Below are 23,683 nucleotides of genomic sequence, written 5' to 3'. Positions count from 1 at the left end.
CTTGAGCATCGGGCATTTCAGCTATAAACCGACAATCAGGCATTGAGCTAGGTGTTAGCCAGGCCAAGAAAACTGGCCGTATCGCCAGGTGGGCAGTACGCATTTCTGCATTTCAGTTTGAAGTTAAAAACGTAAAAGGCACTGAAAATGTCCTTGTGGATGTCCTCAGCCGGATGTTCACTGAATTTTCACTAGTGAGGGCCACCGAGAAACAGAGGGTGGCAGTCTTAGTTGAATCGTGTTATTCGAGATTACTCATTTATTTAACGATGTTGCTCAGCATCAGGATCAGGACGCTACTAGGGCACCCGTTAAGCAACGCCTGTTGGCTGGGGAACTATTGAATGAGTATATTATCAAGAAAGGCATTTTGTGTAAAAGGGTGGGACGTGCTAAGCAATTCAAGAACTGTTTATCAGTAGCTCTGGTGCAACCAGTTTTCCATTACTTTCATGACTCGTTGGGAACTTATAAGATCTTGCAAAAAATTAAGTAGCCTTTGACTTGGCCTTCCATGGACCATGACGTGAGGGAGATGGTTTCTCGTTGTCGATTGGGAAATGTGGCCTAACCTAAGAACGCTCATCAACAGGGTCTGTTCAGTTCTGAGCGTGAATCCTGTCCCATGCACAAACACTATATCAATTATGTGGGCACGTACCTCGTACTAAGAGAGGTAATCGGTACGTATTGGTTATTATTGATGCGTTTTCGAGACTTATCTGGCTCCTTTCGAGTCGTAACGTAACTGCTACCACCACTATTTTGCATTTAACTAATGTTTTCAATATTTTTGGATCGCCCAAAACAAACAGTTAGTGTTAACGCGTCGGCTTTCCTCTCGGCTCCCTTCAAGGCGTTCTGTTTTCAGAATGGTGGCAAGCATATGACTATTACACAATATTATCCGCAGGGGTATTTTTCGTAGAGGGTCAATCAAAATCTTAAATCCGCATTGATTATTTTCCACCACAAGACGCCTAGTAAGTGGGATTCTAGTCTTCCTTGGGTTAGTTTTGCTTTCAGTACCACCAATCATGAGGCTCTGAAAGCTACTCCGGCCTCCTTGTTCCTTGCAAATCCTGTTACTCCCCCCCCCCCTTTCGAACTTACGGGGAATTCAAGATCTAATTCCGGCGGATATTACCCCTCAGGACATCAAGGAAAACTGGAATCGTGTCAGACGTAATATTTTCAAGGCCCATAAACAAGCAAGCTGAGCGTTACAATTGTAATCGGTGAGCCTTTAGGAGAAGGACAGGAGATCAGGTTATGTCCGTAATTTTCCAGGGAGACAGGTGCGTGTCGGAAGCATTAGCAAATTCACTCTCCGTTTTTTGGGCCCTTGTACCATTGTACATATTTTAGGCTTGGTTAACGTTTTGGTTAAGGATAACCGTACTGGTAAGCAGAACCGGGTCCACCTTAGCTAAGTTAAATATCCTTAGCGCAATTGTTGAGTTACCCGCGGGTTGGTGTTTGAGGGGGGAGGTTATGCTGTCAGCAGCGCGCGTTCATGCAGTTTGTTCTTTGGCATTTTGTCACGTATAGTGGCGTCTTGTTCCTTCCTTATTTACTGGCGTAACGAAGTTGCTGGCTTGCCTCCTGGAGTATCAGCAGTAGCGCTTATCGATACTAGTACTGTCGTACTATCTTTGGTGTGAACGCTAGTATTTCCGCGGCGTGCGGCCAGCCCAGGACCGCTACCTGCGTTCACGCGCTTTCGGATTGTGAGGCGCTAGCTGCGCGAGTGACAAAGTTCGTTGACCACCGAACGTCGAGACTGAAGTGGAGTGATCAGTTAGCCTGTTATTAAATCCAAACAATTATGACATCTCTTTGTTCATTTGCTGGTTGTTGCTCCCTAGGCCATTCGGGCTAGAAGCGACGTAAGACGTGTTGGAGTCGGCGAAATTTTGCAGCCGTCTTCCTATAATGCGATTAGTTATTAAACTAACGGTCACTTGCCATTGAAGTGCACCAGCGGTATTTTAGGCCCTGTGACCATCAACGACCCATTACCTGCCCTGGTCGTTGGGGTAGTTTTCCGGCAGTGTGCCTTTCCTCGTTGTGTTGATGCTGTCCGGCATGGGGTGTCGTTCGACAGCCTTTTAAGTTGATTGGTTCACATTTTGCTTGGAGTGATTATTGATGCGTTGGGTGTTTTTAGACGGCAATTTCTGAAGACGTAGAGTTATCCGTATCCTCGTCCTCGGCCGATATTTTCCATCGTTGTGCCGTTGGTCGGTGGGAAGGGAATTGGTTAAATCGTTGGTCGGTACTTGGGCCATCCCTAGTTTGGATTGTCATCGGATTATTTATCTTCAACTCTTTACTGCATGTCTCACCTCACCTTACGTTTGAGCTACCTTCTCAGACGAAGCCTTGGTACAATTAGAGCATCACTTGTTCTGTTTGTTTTAGATTGTGATTTTCAGTTTAGTTTGAGGTAGTGTGGGAGGCCTTCGGCAGTGTATTAATTTAGTTCTTTTTAAATTTTACATAAAAGCCTTCTGCCATGTTAAATTAAAATTCTGAAGATTGATTTTATTCTAAAAAGTTTCCTTAAAATTTGTTCTAATCCAGGCCCTAAGCCGTTAATTGTTCGATGTTTTATGTGTGGCCTTCAGCCGAGGATCTACGTGAACCCTTTTCTAATAAGGCCTTCAGCCGTGTGTACTCTTTAAAGGAAATTTTTTATAAGAAGGAAGGGGTTTATTTTAAATTGTTTGTCTGACTTGCCGATCAGGCCTTCAGCCGTTGTTTCAAATTTGTTTGTGGCCTTCAGCAGTGCAAAAAAGTAATATTTCTTTAATTAGGCTTTCGACGGTTCTGTTGCAAGTTTCAATAGAAATTTCTTGGTTAGAAAAGCTGTTTGTTAATGTGTTTTAATTATAGATGTCCTTCAGACGTGTAGTATAGACCTTCAGCCGCTTATTATTTTCTTTTTTTTTAATTTTCACCTTGTATTCTTAATTGCTTTGATTTCCAAGGCTGTTTTTCAGCCGTTCTTGTTTTTGGTGTGGTTTTGGGCCTTCAGCCCCGAAAGTATCTCAAGTTTTCTTTAACTTGGCCTTCAGCCGTATTGTTTCGTTACGATCTTTTAAAGCAATGTGTAAGTAAGTTGTTCTTAGAAAAAGAAAGTTTTGTGTTTCAATGTGCAACTCACAGTAACTGTTTACGGCCCCATCCACAATCGTAACCTTATCCTACGCGCTCTCTGAGTACCTACCAACCAGGTTTGAATCTGATAGTAATGGGGGATTGCATTGCGTTTATGTTGAAAATAGTAGGAGAAAGGGTTATAGGAGAATATGGGCTTCGTAGTAGGAATGAGAGAGGACAAAGGCTAACTGAGTTCTAAATCATTTCTACGATAAATTACAGCTAGTAACAGCGGATACTCTGTTAAGAATCACAAGAAGAGGAGTTATACTTGGAAAAGGCCAGGAAATGCAGGAAGGTTTCAGTCAGACTACGTAATGCTCGTTCAGAGATTACCAAAGCAGATACTGCATTCTAAGACATACCCAAGAGCAGATACAAACTCTGATCACAATTTAGTAGTGATGAAGAGTTGACTGAAGATTAAGAGACTACTAAGGAAGAATCGATATGGAAGTAATTGGGGTACTGAAGTACTAAGGAATGATTAAATACCTTGATGTTCTCCACGACTGTGCTAAAGAATAGCTCAGAAAGCAGTTCTGTTCTAGAGGAATGGAAAACTCTAAAAAGGCAAATTACAGGTTTTGGAAAGAAAAAGAAAGATACGAAGAAGGTAGTTGCGAAGAAACCACGGACAACAGGAAAAATACTTCAGTTGATCCATGAATGAAGGAAGTACCAAGATGTTCAGCGGAGTTGAGGAAAATAGAAATACACGTCACTCTGGAGTGAAATAAGTCGGATGTGCTGTGAAGCTAGGAATAAATGGCTGAATGAAAAATGTGAAGAAATCGAAAAAGAAATAACCATGGAAAGGAGTGACTCACCATACAGAAAGTGTGAAAAGGGGATTTACACTGTTAAATGCCGAGGAGAGGGCGGATAACTCGAAAGAGTACATTGGAGGCCACTTTGAGAGGAAGACTTGTCTCACGAAGTGATAAGAAGAAACAGTTGATATAGAAGAGGTAGGTGATTGGAATCAGTATTTGAAACATCTTTGGAAGATTTAAAATCAGATAGGGGAACAGGGATAAATAACACTACACAACAATTTCTAAAATCTCTTTTAGAAGTGGCAAATAATCGAATATTCACGTTCGTGTGTAGATTGAATGATGCAGACGATGTACCATCTGACTTTCGCAATAATATCATCAACACGATTCCGAAGATTGCAAGAGCCGACAAGTGCGAGAACTATCGAAAAATCATCTCAACAGCTCATGTATCCAAGTTACTAACAAGAATAATATAGAGTAGGACGGATGTGTTTACCCTTTAGGTAAGGTAAGGGCGCTAGATGAGCAGTTCAGACATTGCGATTAGTAATGGAAACAAGACTAAAGAAAAATCAAGACACGTTCATAAGATCTGTCGATCTGGAAATGATGTACGATAATGTAAACTGGTGCAAGATGTTCGAAATTGTAAGGAAAATAGAGCTGCGCTGTAGGGAGTAACAAGTAACATACGATAAGTACAAGAGCAAAGAGGGAACAATAAGAGTGGAAGGCCAAGAAGGAAGTGCTAGGATTATGAGTGGTGTGAGACAGAGATGTAGTCTTTCACCCCTCCTCTTCAATGTATATACCGAAGAAGCAATGACGGAAATAAAAGAAACATTGAAAAGCGGAATTAAAATTCAAGGTGCAAATGTATGAATAATAAGTTTCACTGATGACATTGCTGTACTCAGTGGACGTGAAGAGGAATAGTCTGATGAGTACAGGACATTGATTGAGAGTAACCCGAAGAAAGTCGAATGTAAGAAGTAGCATAAAAAGCAATACGAAGTAAATGAATGTAAGGAATTCTTCTACCTAGGCAGCAAAATAATCGAATACGAATGGGGCAATGAGGACATAAAATGCTGGCTAGCACTGATAGAAAGGGCATTACTGGTCGAGAGAAGTCTGCTAGCATCAAATATAGGGCTTAATATGAGGAAGGAATTTCTGAGAATGCACGTTTTGGGCATGGCATTGAATGGTAGTGAAACGAGGATTGTCGGATTGTGGAACAGGAAGAGAAGAGTATCTAAGTAGTTATGACGTATTACAGCAGAATGTTGAAAGTTAGGTGGATTTATAAGTTAAGGAATGAGGAACTACACCGCAGGATAAGGGAGGATAGGTACATACGGAATACACTGACATGAAGAAGGGAGAAGGTAGATCCCCTATTAAGATATCAGGGAATAGCTTCCATGGTAGTAGAGGGAGCCATAGGGGGTAAATATTGTAGTGCAAGACAGGGACAGGAATAAATCCAGCAAATAATTTAGGACGTAGGTTGCAAGTGCTACTCTGAGATTAATAGGTTGCCACAGGAGAGGAATTCTTGGCAGGCGGCATCAAACAAGTAAGAAGACTAATGATCCAAAATAAAAGAAAAATAATAAATAAAAAAAGAACTTATACGTTTTGATGGGGAAGCGCACGATCTCTTAGCGCGAGTGGATAGTTGTTTAGTCATTTTGGGTGGCGCGGTCGCCCTTGGAAAGGAAATTTTGTAGTTCATACTGGTGCAGACCAGTCATCAGGTATCGAGCTGAAGAGCTGCTAGTGCGGTAAAATCTTAGTTTCAGGGCGGCAAAACGCTGTATAAATAGTCTCCATCTTACATAAATTCTGAGGGAAGTGGTAATTCGATTTTTGGAACTAGCGGGAACTTAAGGAGTTCGCGAACTTTACAGGATGTGCATCATACAACGGTAACGTTATATACTTATTGATTTGGAATTGATAATAGGTTACATTAATATATTTAATACTCTATAAATTACATGAATCTACTCATAATTTCGCTACTTTAGGGTAAGTCGATCGCCACTGTGGGCTAAATCAATTTATGATCTGGCGATTATTTTATGTTTAGTTGAAAGGTATGGGGCTCTGTTCTTCTCGCAAACCACTGATGACTTAATAATACCTGAGAAAGATGATACCATTCTAATTATGCGTTCAAGGACACTTTACAGCAGTTGAATATTATTCTACTTCTCGTTAAATTGCTTTATCGCAGGACCACCATGTATAAGATTTTCTTTGAAATTAAGGTCTGAATAAATTATAAGACTGGTCAACATAAATCTTATGGTGACCACTACAACCCTTTCTCAATACGTGATAATAATTTTCGGTATTGTTATTAATATTATTATTGTTATTGAAATCCTCAGGCAAAATACAAGAATAGGAACTTCTCGTGAAAGGCTAAGCACCAGGTACGAATCATTAAACATTACTCACAATTTGAATTTACTTTTCTTGAAACAGGTAATGACAACTGAGAAAGAGCTAATTCCCCCCAAAGAATTCTAACAAATGTAAAATGTAATCAACTTACTTCTCCCTAAGATAGGACTGAGTATACGTTAAAATACGCATTAAACAAATTAACTCAGAAAAAGTTCTAAAAGAGAGAAAGCAAATATAACACCATTTGCAACATCGGTTATTTAAACTGAAAAAAGTTATAATTACTTGCCATGATCATTAAACATTACTCACAATTTGAATTTACTTTTTTTGAAGCAGGTAATGACAACGGAGAAAGGGCTAATTCCCCCCGAAGAATTCTAACAAATGTAAAATTTAATCAACTTACTGCTCCCTAAGATAGGACTGAGTATCCGTTAAAATACGCATTAAACAAATTAATTCAGAAAAGGTTCTAAAAGAGAGAAACCAAATTTAACACAATTTGAAACACCGGTTATTTAAACTGAAAATAGTTGTAATTAGTTACCATGAGGATAGCGAAAATGGCCAAATAGCACCACTAGAATTTTTGAGTATTAATCCGAGGCGGAAGTAGTCACATAAGAAAACCCAAACAAGACCTTGCATCAGAATCATATGGGGCAATGATGGGGAACTATTAATTTCTCCTTATTAACGGCCTCAATAGTCACCGAAGACCTGGACCAGCCTCGCATCTAAAATATAACTAAAACCAATAGATATAAAAACATGGACGTGTATTAAACGAACAACCAGGATTAAGCACAAATCAACAGAAACTCGTATTATACTAGCATCCCGGCGTGGGAGAATATTAAACAACACTGACGTGAGCCGAATCTTTAGCTCAGTACAAAAACCTAAAACGCACTATGAAGTCACTATGAAGGGCACTGATCACGATTAGCAGAGGAATTTTTAGAAATTATTTCGTTAGAGTGACGAAGACTTTAATAGGAGAACAATTACAAATGCAAAACCTTAAGGCTATATTGAAACAAATACACTCATAGTCACATCATAAAAATGACGGAGAGCAAAAGGATGCAAGACGAAGATAGAGGCGGCCCACCCCAAAACAACTCGCATCATCAGCAACCATGCCACTGAGCGTCTCGTCAACTGCAAGAGAAACCTGTAGACACTCGCAGGAGGCGCACTGCGTCCAAATTAATGCTGCATAAACTAGCAGGAATTCGGTGAGCTGAGCCACTTAACCCATGAATGGAGACCACCAGAAAAGCACCTTTCCAAACAGTGAGATTTCTACATTCCCAATAGATCATCCTTACACCATAACGGTTCCCGCATACAACACAACAAACTATTTGAACTCGAGCACCGCCTCGAGTGCCCCAACGGCAGTCTGGTCGTCTCTCCGTCTCGCCGGAGAGACTGGTTCTTTACTCGATTCTGAGATCACCGCCCAGCTCGCAACGGCACGCAGTCAGGCATTTCTCGCGGCTCGCCACAACGATTTATTCACGCCAGTAGGCCGCGAAGCAGTTATCGATACGATGCAGCAAGGCTCTACCTTTCCCACTGAAACCGGGAGGAAGACCCGCAATTTGCCCCCCTCCCTCCCCCACTTTCTAAATGTAGGTAGAGGAGCGGAACCCTACCTCCCCTGCTTGACTTGGCTAACGTGGACCATGAAGTACAACAATGTCCAGGGAAATTGAGGAAGATAGAAATAAAAGTCGATGAGGGACGAAGTAAATAGAAAGTGCAGGCAAGCTAAGACGCAATGACTGCATGAAAGATATGGAGAATTCTAAAAAGAAATGATTGTCACAAGGATTGTATCAGCGTATAGGTAAATCAAAACAACCTTCCGTGAAATCAAAAGCAAGGATTTCAACATTAGGAGTGCAACCGTAATTCCACTGTTAACTGCGGAGGAGAGAGCGGATAAATGGAAATAACATACTGAAGAACCCTACCAGAAGGAAGATTTGTCGGATGTGGAATCTAAGAGAGAGCTTTGGAAGGTATAAAATCAAAAAAGGCCGAGAATATAAATAACATTCCATCAGACTTTGTAAAGTTATTGGGCGCTGTGGCATCAAAATGACTGCTCAAGTTCGTGTGTAGAATATATGAGTCTGGTGACATACCATCTGACTTTCGGGATAGTATCATCCACAAGACTGGAAGACGTAGACTGCAAGAAGTAACATGTCCGAGAGTTATTGCACTATCAGCGTAACAGCTCATGCATTCAAGCTGCTGACAAGATTAATGTACAGGAGAATGGATAAGAAATTTGAGTATTCGTTAAATGAGGACCGGTTTGGCTTTAGGATAGGTAAAGGCAATTCTGACGTAGCAGTTGATAATAGAAGGAAGACTAAAGAAGCCCTCCCGTTTGGCCGTGCGGTCTAACGCACGGCTTTCCGGACGGGAAGGAGCACCAGGTCCCCGACACGAATCCGCCCGGCGGATTTGTGTCGAGGTCTGGTGAACCGGCCAGTCAGTGTATGGTTTTAAGGCGGTTATACATCTGCCTCGGCGAATGCGGGCTGGTTCCCATTATTCCGCCTCAGTTATACTATGTCGGCGATTGCTGCCCAAACAAGTTCTCCACGTACGGGTACACCACCATTACTCTACCACGCAACCATAGGGTTACAGTCGTCTGGTGTGAGACGTTCCCTGGGGGGTCCACCGGCGGCCAAACCGCACAATAACCCTGGGTTCGGTGAGGGACGGCGGAGGGGTGAAGTGGACTGCGGTAGTCGCCGTGGGGTTGTTGACCACTATGACTGCGGCGGGGACGGAGCCTATCCGTCGTCTCTAGGTCCCCGGTTAACATACAGTACAATACAATACAAGACTAAATAAAATTCAGGACACTTTCCTAGGATCTGTCGACCTAGAAAAAGCGTTCGAAAATGTAAAATGGAGCAAGATGGTCGAAATTCTGAGAAAAATCGGGTAAGGTACAGGGAGAGACGGGTAATATACAACACGTGCAAGAGTCAATAGGGAGTAATATGAGCTGACAACCAAGAACTAAGTGCTCGGAAGACAGACATGTAGCCTTTCGCCCCCACTATTCAATCTGTACATCGTAGAAGCAATGATGGAAATAAAAGAAGGGTTTAGGAATGAGATTAATATTTAAGGTGAAAGTATACCAGTGACATGATTCGCTGATGACATTGCTAGTCTGACTGAAAGTGAACAAGAATTGCATGATCTCCGGAATGGAATGAATGGTCTAGTGGGTATGGAATATGGATGAGAGTAAATCGAAGAGAGACGAAAGTAATGAGATGCAGTAGAAATGAGAACAGCGAGAAACTTAACGTCAGGATTGATGGCCACGATGTAGGCGAAGTTAAGGAATTCCGCTACCTAGGCAGCAAAATAACCAAAAACGGACGGAGCTAGAAGACAACCAAAGTAGACTAACTCTGGCAAAAAGGACGTTCCTCGCCAAGAGAAGTCTAATAGGATCAAACGTTGGCTTTAATTTGAGGAAGAAATTTCTGAGAATGTACAATTGAAGCACCGCATTCTACGTTGGTGAAACACCGAACGTGGTAAAACCGGGAAAGAAGAGAATCGAAGCATTGGAGATGTATGGCTGTAGACGAGTGTTGAAAATGAGATGGACTTATAAGGTAAGGAATGAAGAGGTTCTAGGCATCAAACCAGTCGGAAGACCGATAACACAAAGAAAGGTTAATCCCGTAAAATAACGAGGCCCGGAGAAACAAATGAAGCAGTTGTGGAGGCCAGGGAGCAGCACAGGTTCCTGAGTGACCTTTCTGTTAAGTACGCTATAACCGATCACCGGTGGGTAATGCTCGCCATGCCCTTTGGGGTCCAAAACTATCGGAGAAGCGTGAAGTTGATGGCATGATGACCCCAGCCCGAAACATGCAATTAATCTTCTGCCGCAATAGTCTCATCTTCGGAGGGAACAATCGAAATGGGGTTAACGCACAGGAATATCATCAACCATATGTACACGTCGCAAAGAAGACAATCGTTATGACAACGCCTTTCACAAAAAAACCTAAGTATGAAACATAGCAAGCTCTGATTCAGAAAATTCACAGCGCTTGCAAATTATGTGGTCAATTACTAAAATGAGTGTCATTTGTGGAATGCATGGCAATGAAGACTCATAATAATACTTTGTTCAAGAGCGCAGACGTTAGATGAGTAGACTTCAAGAATTGTCGAGCAGGAAATCGTTGTTTCGGTTCAGCAGGTTGTCTGCCTATTCTATTTCAAGTTCTTCCTTTACCACTTAATCCCAGAACCACAAGACTCTGGCCAGTATCTGGACTTTCTGTTATCCATGGTATGGCTCGTGAGAGGACTGTTTAGTCCCCTCAGATTTCTAAGACTGACTGGATGTACGAGGCAGGTGCGTGGTTTCTGTTGAATGTACCATAGTTGCGTAGTGCGTGTTGTTAGTCCTATGCAACTTTTACCACATTTTTCAGGCTTCTATACTATCAGATCATCTTTTGCAGTTCTCACATGAGCTGCCTTCTGGGTAGCGAGAGGACTATCACATCCATTGCGTACCTCTTCACTACTCTGGCTGTTTTTGAAGAAACATTATCCACATACCAAAAAAATGCCGTATGCTTTACACCTCTTCTTCCTTTGCATTTTGCCTGTCTCAAGTTTTCGTTTTTTAGAGCTCTGTTAATACCATCCACTTTAGTGAATACCTCTTACAGATGTAGCAGATCATCCCGTGACAGCGTCAGACATTATATGGACCAGTGAAGTAATGGCTAAATGACGATCGTGCTCTGGGAATAATGATGGCTGTGGACGCTTGTAAGTATAAATCGCAATGAGTTTGCTTACGGTGCATATTATGCCCTGAAAAAAAAACCCTCCGTACGTCTAGCTAATACATACAAAAATGGTGTGCAGACATTCATCTACCGTTCCTTGGTAATCATAATACTTTGATGACTGGAGTTAAGAGCCTCAAGAACTTCAATTAATTTATTCTGGTTGTGGGGCCAAACTAGGAATGTGCCATCAGCGTATCTCCAGAACACTGTCGGTTTTGAAACAGCAGAGGTGAAACATTTTTCTTCAAAATCCTCAAAAAATTAAACTGTTGTTCAGAAAAAGATTCCAAGCACAACAGGAAGTGACATCTCAGAGAAAACTGCTAGTGACATTTGATAGTCACATCTTTCATTGAAGAGGAATGTTAGTGCAAGGTGTTGTTAACAAGGGAAGATAGTATACGATTTTTGGGTGCCTACATTTTAATTTCTGGTAAATTTTTGAAAACTCGTGTTTCTTACCCTAGGTGCAGTTTTTAAAAAAAATTGTTGTGTGCATTCAGTATCGCCTTGCTGGTGGTGCGCAGCCCTGTGAAAGTTTAGTCAACTGACGACATAAACGGAAAACACACAGGAAGATTATGTGACTGCGAAATTATGTTAAAATTTTTGACGAACATTTAATTAGGAGTAGGGCAGATTAAGGTTCAAAAGTAATGAGACACTTCAAATTGAAAACGGTGAGTCCACCGCCGAAGAAAAAGTTGAACATTGGTTTAATCATGAAGAAATATGAAGCGATAACGTCACATTTAACTCCTAGTTATCTCCTAAAGAAATGCCAGCAAATAGAATTAAACATAGAATAAGTGGTGATGTTTTGACTAAACGAAAAGTGTAAGGAAAGCTTGTGCGTGACTTCTGTTGAAACGAGAATTTTGCTTTGTCACTTGTGATCGAGAATTGCATTGGCAGAACGTTTCAGAACGACGTACGAGATGATGTGATATGATGCGAACATGAACCGCACTTTCCTTCTTCCTTTTTCTTTCTCCTATTTTTTTAACAAAAAGAAAAAATGAAGGATACCGTATGAAAGACACTTTCGGTGACAGCACCTGGCGCAGCTATGCTTTAGATATTATTACCGATTCAGGTGTAAACATATTTCTCGTTTGTCATAGCTAGATCAGTCGCTTTGCAAAATTATACGAAATAGTGATAAAAAATAATTTTTTTTTCGAGGAAAAGATCAGAAAATTAAATGATTCCAACAGAAGTGATTGGAGGTTTTGTTACAAACGCAATGCATAAGATCGTTAGTTTCAGTGAATGTTACTTTAACAATGCAGATCAGTCCAATTTCAAATAGATATCCAACTAGAAGGACGCTTTCACTGAAAGTAGGAAGACATACTGGTAGGCTACTGCGCTGTCCACTGTAGTACTCATTGATACACAACAATGCTCGCAATGTGCGTAGTTATCCGTGTAATATTTCTATCTTCAATTGTGGATCAGAAATGTTGGTCTAGGTGTGAAAAGATCAATGTTCTGGAGAGATAATGTGGGCTGAGATAATGTGAGTTCTCCAAGTCTTATGTTTTGTGGGAAAACACCTTTCTCCTTGCAGACTGTCAAGTACCTTCCTTAATTGTTATCAAACATACAAATCTGAAATAATGTAGCAATATTTATCGTTTTTTTACTGCTGACAAGGTATAAAAGTTGTACTGACGTGATGGAAACCGTACAGCAATTCGGACTCATTTTTGTAAAGATGTTCAATTGTATTAGGACTGCTTTCATCGGCGATTCAGCGGTCAGGTCGCTAGCCAATAGAAGTAGTGAGAAAATAACTCCACACGGCTCAGCGAGAAAGCTAGTGTCATGTGTTGTGGCGTAGCAAGACAGCCACGCCACTCGGAAGTAGCCGAAATGCTCGCGTTACACACGCCGGCTGGCGTGAGGTCTGATACAGGACACGTAATGAATGCTATAAAGAAAAGTACGTAGCTGCTGTAATACTTAACTTTAATCCATCATTGTGGTACATCGCTCTTGACGATACAAATGAGACTCTTTAAATACAAGCACTGTAAGGCTAATGGCGCCTTGCTAGGTCGTAGCCATGGACGTAGCTGAAGGCTATTCTAACTGTCTCTCGGCAAATGAGAGAAAGGCTTCGTCAGTGTAGTCGCTAGCAAAGTCGTCGTACAACTGGGGCGAGTGCTAGTCCGTCTCTCTAGACCTGCCGTGTGGTGGCGCTCGGTCTGCAATTACTGACAGTGGCGACACGAGGGTCCGACATGTACTAATGGACCGCGGCCGATTTAAAGCTACCACCTAGCAAGTGTGGTGTCTGGCTGTGACACCACATTCCTCCCCCGCAAATCGGCGAACGGTCATGTGATAAGGCATCTGCCCGCCGTGGGGAGGGTCCCATGTTGACGTATGCGATGAGGTGGGGAGCCTAACAACAGGCGAGGCTGTGCCACCCGCACCCGACCATTCGGTCCGAGGGGAGCTAGGAAACGCCTGAAGACGTAGTCCAGGGTGCACGTCAACATGCGGTGTATGCGCCCGTAAAGAGACAGGAGCGGCCGAAGAGTCGACCTCCATTGCGTCTGGGTATCCGACGCGCGATGACGCCATGTGGTCCGGAGCGGGCAAGAGTTCCATGGCGGAGGACAGCAGGTCACAGGAAGCGATCGGCGGCGCGTGACCCAGGGAGGCACTTGGCGGCTGCAGCGAAGCGTCCACTGCGGGCGGCGCCGGCGGGAGAACAGGCGGAGGCGGCAGCGGCGGCGCGACGCCACGGGGCAAAATGGAAGGCATCGTCGGTAACACCTGGGGATGAGACGAGCCAGTAGATGGGTCCCCAGGGCGCTGCCCGGACGGCACCGTCGCTGAAAGCAGACGGGGAGCGGCAGAACCCGTGCGACGACAGAGGCGCAGCTGATTGAGATGCCGACGCACCTCACCAGAGGCCCCCAAAACCAAATACATCGCGCGGCCGAGGCAGCGAAGAATGCACCCTGCGAGCCAACGCCGTGAACCGCGATAGTTGCGATAGAATACAACGTCACCTGTAGCAAAAGCAGGAGTCTGCCGCTGCACAGGAACCTGATGCGGCGGATGCAGCAAAGACATCAAGGTTCGATGAGGACGACCATGAAGCAACTCAGCCGGCGAGCGACCATCGCGGGGCTGAGAGCGATACGAAGACAAAAAGAGCAACAACGCGTCCTCCTGAGAATGCGACTCTTTCAATTTCAACATCTGTGACTTGAAAGTCCGGACCAATCGTTTAGCGGCACCGTTTGACTGAGGTGAAAACGGCGCGGACGTCAGATGTTGAATACCATTGGCCTTGCAGAATGACTGAAATTCTGCGGACATGAATTGTGGGCCATTGTCGGAAACAATAGTCTGTGGAATACCTTCAATGCAAAAGATAGCAGACAACGCTTGGATGGTGAAAGATGACGTCGTGGAAGATTACTGAAGGAATCGACAACAACCAACCATCGAGCATTCCCGAAGGGACCAGCAAAATCTATGAGTAAGCGTTGCCAAGGGGAAGTGGCTTTTGGCCATGCTAAAAATTTCCGCGGCGGCGCGGATTGTTGTTCGGCATACGCCATGCAAGAGGAGCACATATGCGTAATCGCAGCATCGATTCCGAACAAGTACAGTGCTGACGAGCAAGTTGTTTCGTTCGCACTATACCCCAATGTCCTTGGTGGAGAAGCTTTAAGACAGAGGACTGTAACGAACATGGGACCACGACCCTAGACTGATCATTATCAGAACGCAACAGCAAAACACCACATCGAACAAAAAGTCTCTCCTTGTGAGAAAAAAATCGGCGAACCAACGGATCCTCGATCTGTGACTTTGACAAAGGCCATTGCGTAGCAACAAAACGCAAAACGGTAGCAAGGACAGGGTCAGCTGCTGTGGCTGTAGCTACACGACGAAAATCGATCGGAAACGATTCGACCACATCATCGGTTTCCGCATCAATGAACATGCAAGCAAGTTCAGAAGAATCGAATGCTCTATCCTCAGAAACAGGCAAACGGGACAACGCATCGGCGTTTCCGTGCTTAGCAGTGGACCGATACAAGATATCGTAGCGGTACTGCGAGAGGAAAATAGACCAGCGAATGAATTTCTGCGCTGTACGTGGAGGTACAGGCTTGTTCGGATGAAAAAGCGATGTCAAAGGTTTGTGATCTGTGATGATGGTAAAGTGACGACCATACAAGAAATCATGAAACTTTGTAACACCAAACACGAGAGGCAAAGCTTCTTTCTCTATCTGGGAATAATTTATTTGCGCAGACGACAGCAATTTGGACGCAAAGGCAATAGGGCGATCATGCGAACCATCTTTGTGCGCAAGCACAGCACCGATCCCGAAATCCGATGCATCTACCATCAACAAACGGGGTTTCTGGGGACCGAATGGCGTAAGGCAAGTATTTGAAAGCAACGCCGATTTCAACTGGCGAAAGGCGCGTTCGCATTCCGTCGACCAGACGAACGGAACACCTTTACGGCGTAAGCGATGAAGCGGAGCTGAAATGGAAGAAGCGCGCGGCACAAATTTATGGTAATAGTTAATTTTTCCCAACACACTCTGTAGCTGCTTCAAATTCTGCGGCGAAGGCAAGTCCTGTATGGCACGGAGGTGCTCTGGACTCGGATGTATGCCTTGAGCATTGATTACATGGCCCAGATATGGTAAGTCACGAGCAAAAAACACACATTTGTCCTTCCTCAAGCGAAGACCATGCTGTCGGAAGACCGGAAATAACGTTCGGAGATTTTGTAAATGTTCTGCGGCCATCTTTCTGGAGATCACTATATCGTCCAGATAATTTGCTGCAGTAGGGACCGACGCACAATCAGTTTGTAAATATTGCTGAAACAATGCAGAGGCGGATGCACACCCGAATGGCAGTCTTTTGAATCGATACAAACCAAGATGCGTGTTAACCACCAATACGCACTGGGATTCTGCGTCCACCGGTATTTGCAAGTACGCATCTGCTAGGTCCAGCTTCGAAAAGTATGTACCCGGGCACAGTTTGTCAAAAAGTTCTTCCGGGCGGGGTAAAGGAAAAGGTGCAGTCACTAGTTGTGGATTCACTGTTGCCTTGAAGTACACGCAAAGTCTCAATTTTCCGGAAGGTTTTTGCAAAATTACTAAGGGTGAGGCCCAGAGAGAAGCCTGCACACGTTCAATTCCACCTTGTGATTCTAAATTGTGTAAAGTTCTTGCGGCCTCATCACGCAATGCGTGGGGAACATTGCGCGCTCTGAAAAATTTTGGTTGCGCGTTCACTTTCAGTTCAAAATGTGCTTCATAGTTCTTAGTGCAACCAAGGGCCGGTGCAAAAAGTCTGCAAATTCCTCACATAGACGAGAAACACTGGCAGAAGGCACAGTCTGGTTCACTGATAGGACCTGATTTACGATAGACAAGTTAAACAACTGAAATAAATCTAAACCAAACAAGTTCACTGCAGAAGAAGAACGAAGGACGTAAAATGACACAAGTTTTGTTTGTCCCTTGTATGTGGCAAGAAGGCTGCACTGTCCTAACACAGGGATATGCTGTCCTGAATAACTAGTGAGCTGAACATGTGCGGCACACATCGGAGGTGCGCCCAGTTGTTTGTATGTGGCGTGATTGAGAAATGAAACTGCAGCTTCAGTATCGAGCTGGAACAGTATCACTTGTCCGGCAAAGTCCAAATCTACAAAAAGTTTATTGTCCTGCTGACGACAAGAGCGACTGTTTTGTGCAACTTGAACAGACACTGGTACAGAATTACTTGCGACGTGACGGGATTTCCGTCGACGTCGACGCACACTTTTTGTGGGATGAACACAGTCACAGTTAGAGAGAGTAGCACAGGTCAGAGTGGCATTAACTACATGAATGTCCATGGGCGAAGGTTCCCGAACCTGAGTGTCCTTGATTCGATTCCGGGGCGAAGCAAAGGGCCTGGAATGGTTGTGAGTGTCCGATCTAAGCTTTTTCTGCCAAACACTTTGAACATGTCCTTTTTTATTACAGAAAAAGCAAATAGCGTGGCGTGACGGGCAATTTTCACACGAATGTCTAGTTGCACACCGCGGGCATGATTTCAGCACTGCATTTGCTTGCTTGCGCGGCACACGAGGCTGTGCGGACGTGCGCGAAGGCTGTTTACAGTTCCGTGCAGCGCGCCCGGCGGGCCGGTTAATGCGACACACAGCTGGCGAAGTTTCAAATGATTCCTGAGCGAAGTCAAGTGTGTCTTGCCTATCCAATATGTCTATCACTTGTTGAAGGGAGGGATTGACGAGTTTCAAAATCTGTTCCCTTAAGCAAACATCAGAAACATTCTGTGCAATTGCATCACACACCATAGTATCTGAATAAGGGAGTCCACATTCACACTCAAAAGCACAATCCGTTGTAAGTCCTTGCAATGTGACAACCCACTCCCGATTAGTTTGACCGGGCGTACGTTTTGTACGAAAGAACGTATACCTTTTTCAACGACATTTACTGTTTCTTTGAAACAGGCATCTAAAGCAGAAAAAATTTCTTCGTAGGACAGAGTTGCTTCGGCGCGTCGGGGAAACAATTTCACTATCACACGGTACGTCTGCACCCCGATAGATGCTAACAAAAAAGACTGCCACTCGTTACCTTGAATTCTGTAGGCGGCGAGATGGAATCCAAATTGGCGTTACCACTCCGTCCAGCTTTCTACATCCGGGGCAAATGGCCGGAACGAGGGTGCAACAGCATGTTGTGGCTGCAGTGGCGGTGAAGCGGCGGCTGCCGCATCGTTTTGCATGGCTCGTTGACCCTGAACGAGCTGTCCAAGGGCATCCAATAACGCCTGCGTCTGCTGATTCTGCAAGCGATAAAGTTTGGACAGTACATCTGGAGATTGTGGCGAAGCCATGACACAAGCAAATTAATACAAACTCAATTGGCTCGTCGCCAACTGTTGTGGCGTAGCAAGACAGCCACGCCACTCGGAAGTAGCCGAAATGCACGCGTTACACACGCCGGCTGGCGTGAGGTCTGAAACAGGATACGTAATGAATGCTATAAAGAAAAGTACGTAGCTGCTGTAATACTTAACTTTAATCCATCATTGTGGTACATCGCTCTTGGCGATACAAATGAGACTCTTTAAATACAAGCACTGTAAGGCTAATGGCGCCTTGCTAGGTCGTAGCCATGGACTTAGCTGAAGGCTATTCTAACTGTCTCTCGGCAAATGAGAGAAAGGCTTCGTCAGTGTAGTCGCTAGCAAAGTCGTCGTACAACTGGGGCGAGTGCTAGTCCGTCTCTCTAGACCTGCCGTGTGGTGGCGCTCGGTCTGCAATTACTGACAGTGGCGACACGCGGGTACGACATGTACTAATGGACCGCGGCCGATTTAAAGCTACCACCTAGCAAGTGTGGTGTCTGGCTGTGACACCACATCATGCCTCGTTATCTACACAGTCCCCGACCATTAAGCAGAATCGGGCGTGGCTGATAATTTAGAGGCTCGCCACCCGGACACGCTACGCGCTGCTCAGAGTTGCTTTTGCTTTACCGGCAAAAGAAAGCAGAGGTGGAATAGAGATCCTGAGCTACAGACTATGAGCCAATGTGTTGGATGGAATTCCAAACTTTCCCATGCTGTCTCAATGAGTGTAGGCACGTGGCACCATTGAGCCGTCGTTTAGGGACGGTAAGCTCGGTGGTTATTGATACTATACGAGTGGAATATGGTACGAGTCAGCACTGGGCTTCACATTCTGCCTCCCCTCTTCTCCAATCATTATCCTACACACACACACACAGACACAAAAATTGTACACTCTCCTTCACGTACAGACACCCTTAACTAACAATTCTCATACTTGGTTTGGAAAGGCGCCAGTGCTCGCGAGGCATAAGGGAACACTTTTCCGTTAGGCCACTGAAGGTCCACCAGCTGCTCCCAGGCCACATCCAGCCCACGACAGGTTTCAATACGCGCCGCAGAAAAAATTCCGTGTGAACACTGTAGTATCGTAGCTTATCGATACTGACGGAGCCGGTGAATCGAAGATGTCTGCGGGTGCCGTGAGCAGTAGGCACTTGGGTCCGTCTTCTAGTTCAAGCTGACTTCTAGCTGCTAGTTGGTCCTGAACGTTGCATGTAGTTATTCTTATTAAGCCTCAACGACAAACATTCCGTGTACATAGGCGCACATCTGTATGGGCCCCGCTTAAAACAGCCACGGCTGCATCAATTTGTCAACAGTCTAGCAGATTTTTCTCATAAGTTGTGTAAATTACGCTAGGAGCTAAGGAAACTGGTGAAACTGCCTAATATCGTGTAGAGCCCCATTGAGCATGCAGAAATGCCGCAGCACGACGTGGCATGGTCTGTACTAACGTCTGAAGTAGTGCTGGAGGGAACTGACACCATGAATCCTGCAGGGCTGTCCGAAAGTCCGTAAGAGTACGAGGGGACGGAGATCTCTTCTGAACAGCACGATGCGAGGCATCCGAGCAATGCTCAGTAACGTTCATGTCTCGGGAGTTTGGTCGCCAGTGGAAGTGTTTAAACTCAGAAGAGCTTCCTGGAGCCACTCTGTAGCAATTCTGGACGTGGGGGGGGGGGTGTCGCGTTGTTCTGCTTGTATTACCCAAGTCCGTAGGAATGTACAAGGACCATGAGCAGAAGCAGGTGATCATACAGGGTGCTTACGTCCGTTTCACGAGTCAGACTCTTATCTAGATGTATCAGGGATCCCATATCACTCCAACTACACACGCCCCACACCATTAAAGAGCCTCCACCAGCTTGAACATTCCCCTGCAGACATGCAGGGTCCATGGTTCAAAATGGTTCAAACGGCTCTGAGCACTGTGGGACTCAACATCTGTGGTCATAAGTCCCCTAGAACTTAGAACCACTTAAACCTAACTAACCTAAGGACATCACACACACCCATGCCCGAGGCAGGATTTGAAACTGCGACCGTAGCGGTCACGCGGTTCCAGGCTGAAGCGCCTTTAACCGCACGGCCACACCGGCCGGCTCAGGGTCCATGCATTGATGAATTTGTCTCCATACCCGTACACGTCCATCCCCTTGATGAAATCTGAAATGAGACTCGTCCGACCAGGCAACGTGTTTCCTGCCATCAACAGTCCAATGTCAGTGTTGATGGGGCCCAGGCGAGGCGTGAAGCTTTGTATCGTGCAGTCATCAAGGGTACACGAGTGGGCCTTCGTCTCCGAAAGCCCGTATCGGGGATGTCCCTTTGAATGGATAGCACGCTGATACTTTTTGATGACCCAGCATTGAAATATGCAGCAATTTGTGGAAGGGCTGCACTTTGTCATGTTGAACGATTCTGTTCAGTCTTCTTTAGTCCCGTTCTTGCAGGATCTTTTTCAGGCCGCTGCCATATCAGAGATTTGATGTTTTACCGGATTCCTGACGTTCATGGTACACTCGTGAAACGATCGTACGGGAGATTCCCCATTTCATCGCTACCTTGGAGATGCTGTGTCCCATTCCTCGTGCGCCGACTGTACTCGCGAAAGCGTTACGGAGGTCATAGATAAACTCCAGTGGAAGACTCTGCAAGAGAGACGCTCAGTAGCTCGGTACGGGCTTTTGTTGAAGTTTCGAGAACATACCTTCACCGAGGAGTCAAGTAGTCTATGTAACAAGTACGCCAGACGCTGCGCCGTATTCTGCCTGTTTAGATATCTATGTATTTAAATACACATACTTATACCAGTTTACTTGGCGCTTAAGTGTATATTGATTTAAAGAGCACTTGTGTGCCCTAATCGTTTGCTCGCTTTCCAGATGCCTGCTGCCACACTTCTGCCGCTTTCCTCCCATTTATCATTGGTAGCGAGGACGTAACATTTGATTTCTCCGAACATACCGTTATCGACTCACCCATAACAAGCACAAAATTAATGAATATTTAAATACGCGTTTACTGGGGCATAATTTGCTGGCGTGGTGTGTCATGAAAGGGGTGCCATTCACCTCGGTGTGCCACCTCATAAACATTAACTTCACGGACGCTATAGGTTTGGTTTTATGCGCTAGGAGCGGTACTTTCGCGTGACGACTCGGCCCGCCAGCTTAAGTGTGTGAATCACTCCCGTGGGTCACGAAAGGTTGCCAGTGCCTTAACTACACGAAGTTAAAGGGTCTTTTAAAACGTTTTGCGGTAAGACCTTCTAAAAACTGCAGACTCGGCTTGTAGCTGCTAATCCTCATTTATTGTGAGATCAAGGACAACCGGTTTCGCGATAATGAATCGCGTCTTCAGGGTGACCTACAACATCAAACATACTTATAACAGGCAGATAGATGCCATGTTTCTTGACTTACACAAGGCATTTGATACAGTTGCCCCTCAGTCGTTTAATGAACAAAGTAATGACATATGGACTATCAGACCAATAGTGTGATTGGATTGAAGAGGTCCTAGATAACAGAACGCAGCATGTCATTCTCAATGGACAGATGTCTTCCGAAGTAAGGGTGATTTCAGGTTTGCCTCAGGGGATTGTCGTAGGATCGTTGCTATTCACAGTAAATATAAATGACCTTGTGGATAACTTCGGAAGTTCACTGAGGCTTTTTGCGGATGGTGCTGTAGTATATCGAGAGGTTGTATCAATGGAAAATTGTACTGAAATGCAGGAGGATCTGCAACGAATTGACGCTTGGTGCAGGGAAAGGCAATTGAATCTCAATGTAGACTAGTGTAATGTGCTGCGAATACACAGAAGAAAGATCCTTTATCATTTAGCTACAATATAGCGGGTCAGCAACTGGAAGCAGTTAATCCCATAAACTGTCTGGGAGTAGGAGTGATTTAAAATGGAATGACCATATAAAATTAATCGTCGGTAAAGCAGATGCCAGACTGAGATTCATTGGAAGAATCCTAAGGAAATGCAATCCGAAAACAAAGGAAGTAGGTTACAGTACACTTGTTCGCCCACTGCTTGAATACTGCTCACCGGTGTGGGATCCGTACCAGATAGGGTTGATAAAAAGAGATAGAGAAGATCCAACGGAGAGCAGCGCGTTTCGTTACAGGATCACTTAGTAATCGCGAAAGCGTTACGGAGGTCATAGATAAACTCCAGTGGAAGACTCTGCAAGAGAGACGCTCAGTAGCTCGGTACGGGCTTTTGTTGAAGTTTCGAGAACATACCTTCACCGAGGAGTCAAGTAGTCTATTGCTCCCTCCTACGTATACCTCCCGAAGACACCATGAGGAATAAGAGAGATTAGAGCCCACACAGAGGCATACCGACAATCTTTCTTTCCACGAACAATACGAGACTGGAATAGAAGGAAGAACCGGCAGAGGTACTCAAGGTACCCTCCGCCACACACCGTCAGGCGGCTTTCGGAGTATGGATGTAGATGTAGATTACAGTGTCCACTATGAACAAGATACAAAGGCAATCATTTCTCTGGATTATACTAAGGCAATAGATCTCCCAATCTTCTCTAAGTCATTTATCCTGGGAGCATCAAATGCAATGGATGTTGAAAGATCCATCAATAATCCTAGATAATTATGGATTATCAATGAGGGACATAGTAATCTGAACCTGAAAAATACCGCGAATAAATGGAAGAACACTGTTGTATCAGAATCCCAGAAATATAGAATCTTAGAAACTTACCGGTGTTTATTTCCTGATAGTGCTTAGAAAACCGGTTGTTGGTCTGCGACGAGGAAACTAGGTGGCTGTACATAGCCGATCGGGTTCTCTTAACCAAATATACCATACGACTTTACTTTTTGCCAGTCAGTTTCAAGTGTGGAAATCATGTGAAAAATTTCACATTCCATCATTGTTGTTCAGTAGCTTCGCCTTCTTATTGGCGGCTGAAATTTAGAGTGTGAATCTTAACAGACGTTAACTACGGTTGGCAGAAGAAAATGGGAAGATTTGGACACGAGTCTGACCATTCCCTCATAAGAGCTCAAAATTGTACAAATGTTGCGGTGCAGTCGGCGTGTCCTGGCGAACGTAGTGAGAAGGAATTTTGAAGTGTGCACAGTGGGGCAGGAGGGCATGGGGGGGGGGGGGTTGGAGGAGGGCTTCTAGTGCCGAAAAGACGTTGCGCTAGTTTGGTGTCAAGTATGCGAGATCCGCCGAGGCGACGCGCGGCGCCTCGAGCTACGTGGCAAGCACCGCGACGCTCCGGAAGCTCCGCTCCGTCGTAAATCAGCAGACGGAGAGGAGAGCAGGATGAGGGGTGGCGGGGAGGGGAGGAGGAAAGAGAGGAGCTGCCGAGGAGCCTGGCGGGCGGGGGAGGGAGGAGAGGGGGACAGGACAGACGCCACCCTGCGTCGCGCTTTTCTCGCCGGGAATCGCAGCGGCAAACGGCGGGGGCGCCGCCGGAAAGTTTACCACAGATAAATTGGCTGAGGG

The sequence above is a fragment of the Schistocerca cancellata genome, chromosome 8 (genome assembly GCF_023864275.1).
Source record: "Schistocerca cancellata isolate TAMUIC-IGC-003103 chromosome 8, iqSchCanc2.1, whole genome shotgun sequence".
NCBI classification, from domain to species: domain Eukaryota; kingdom Metazoa; phylum Arthropoda; class Insecta; order Orthoptera; family Acrididae; genus Schistocerca; species Schistocerca cancellata.
Note: the sequence above shows the minus strand (reverse complement) of the source record.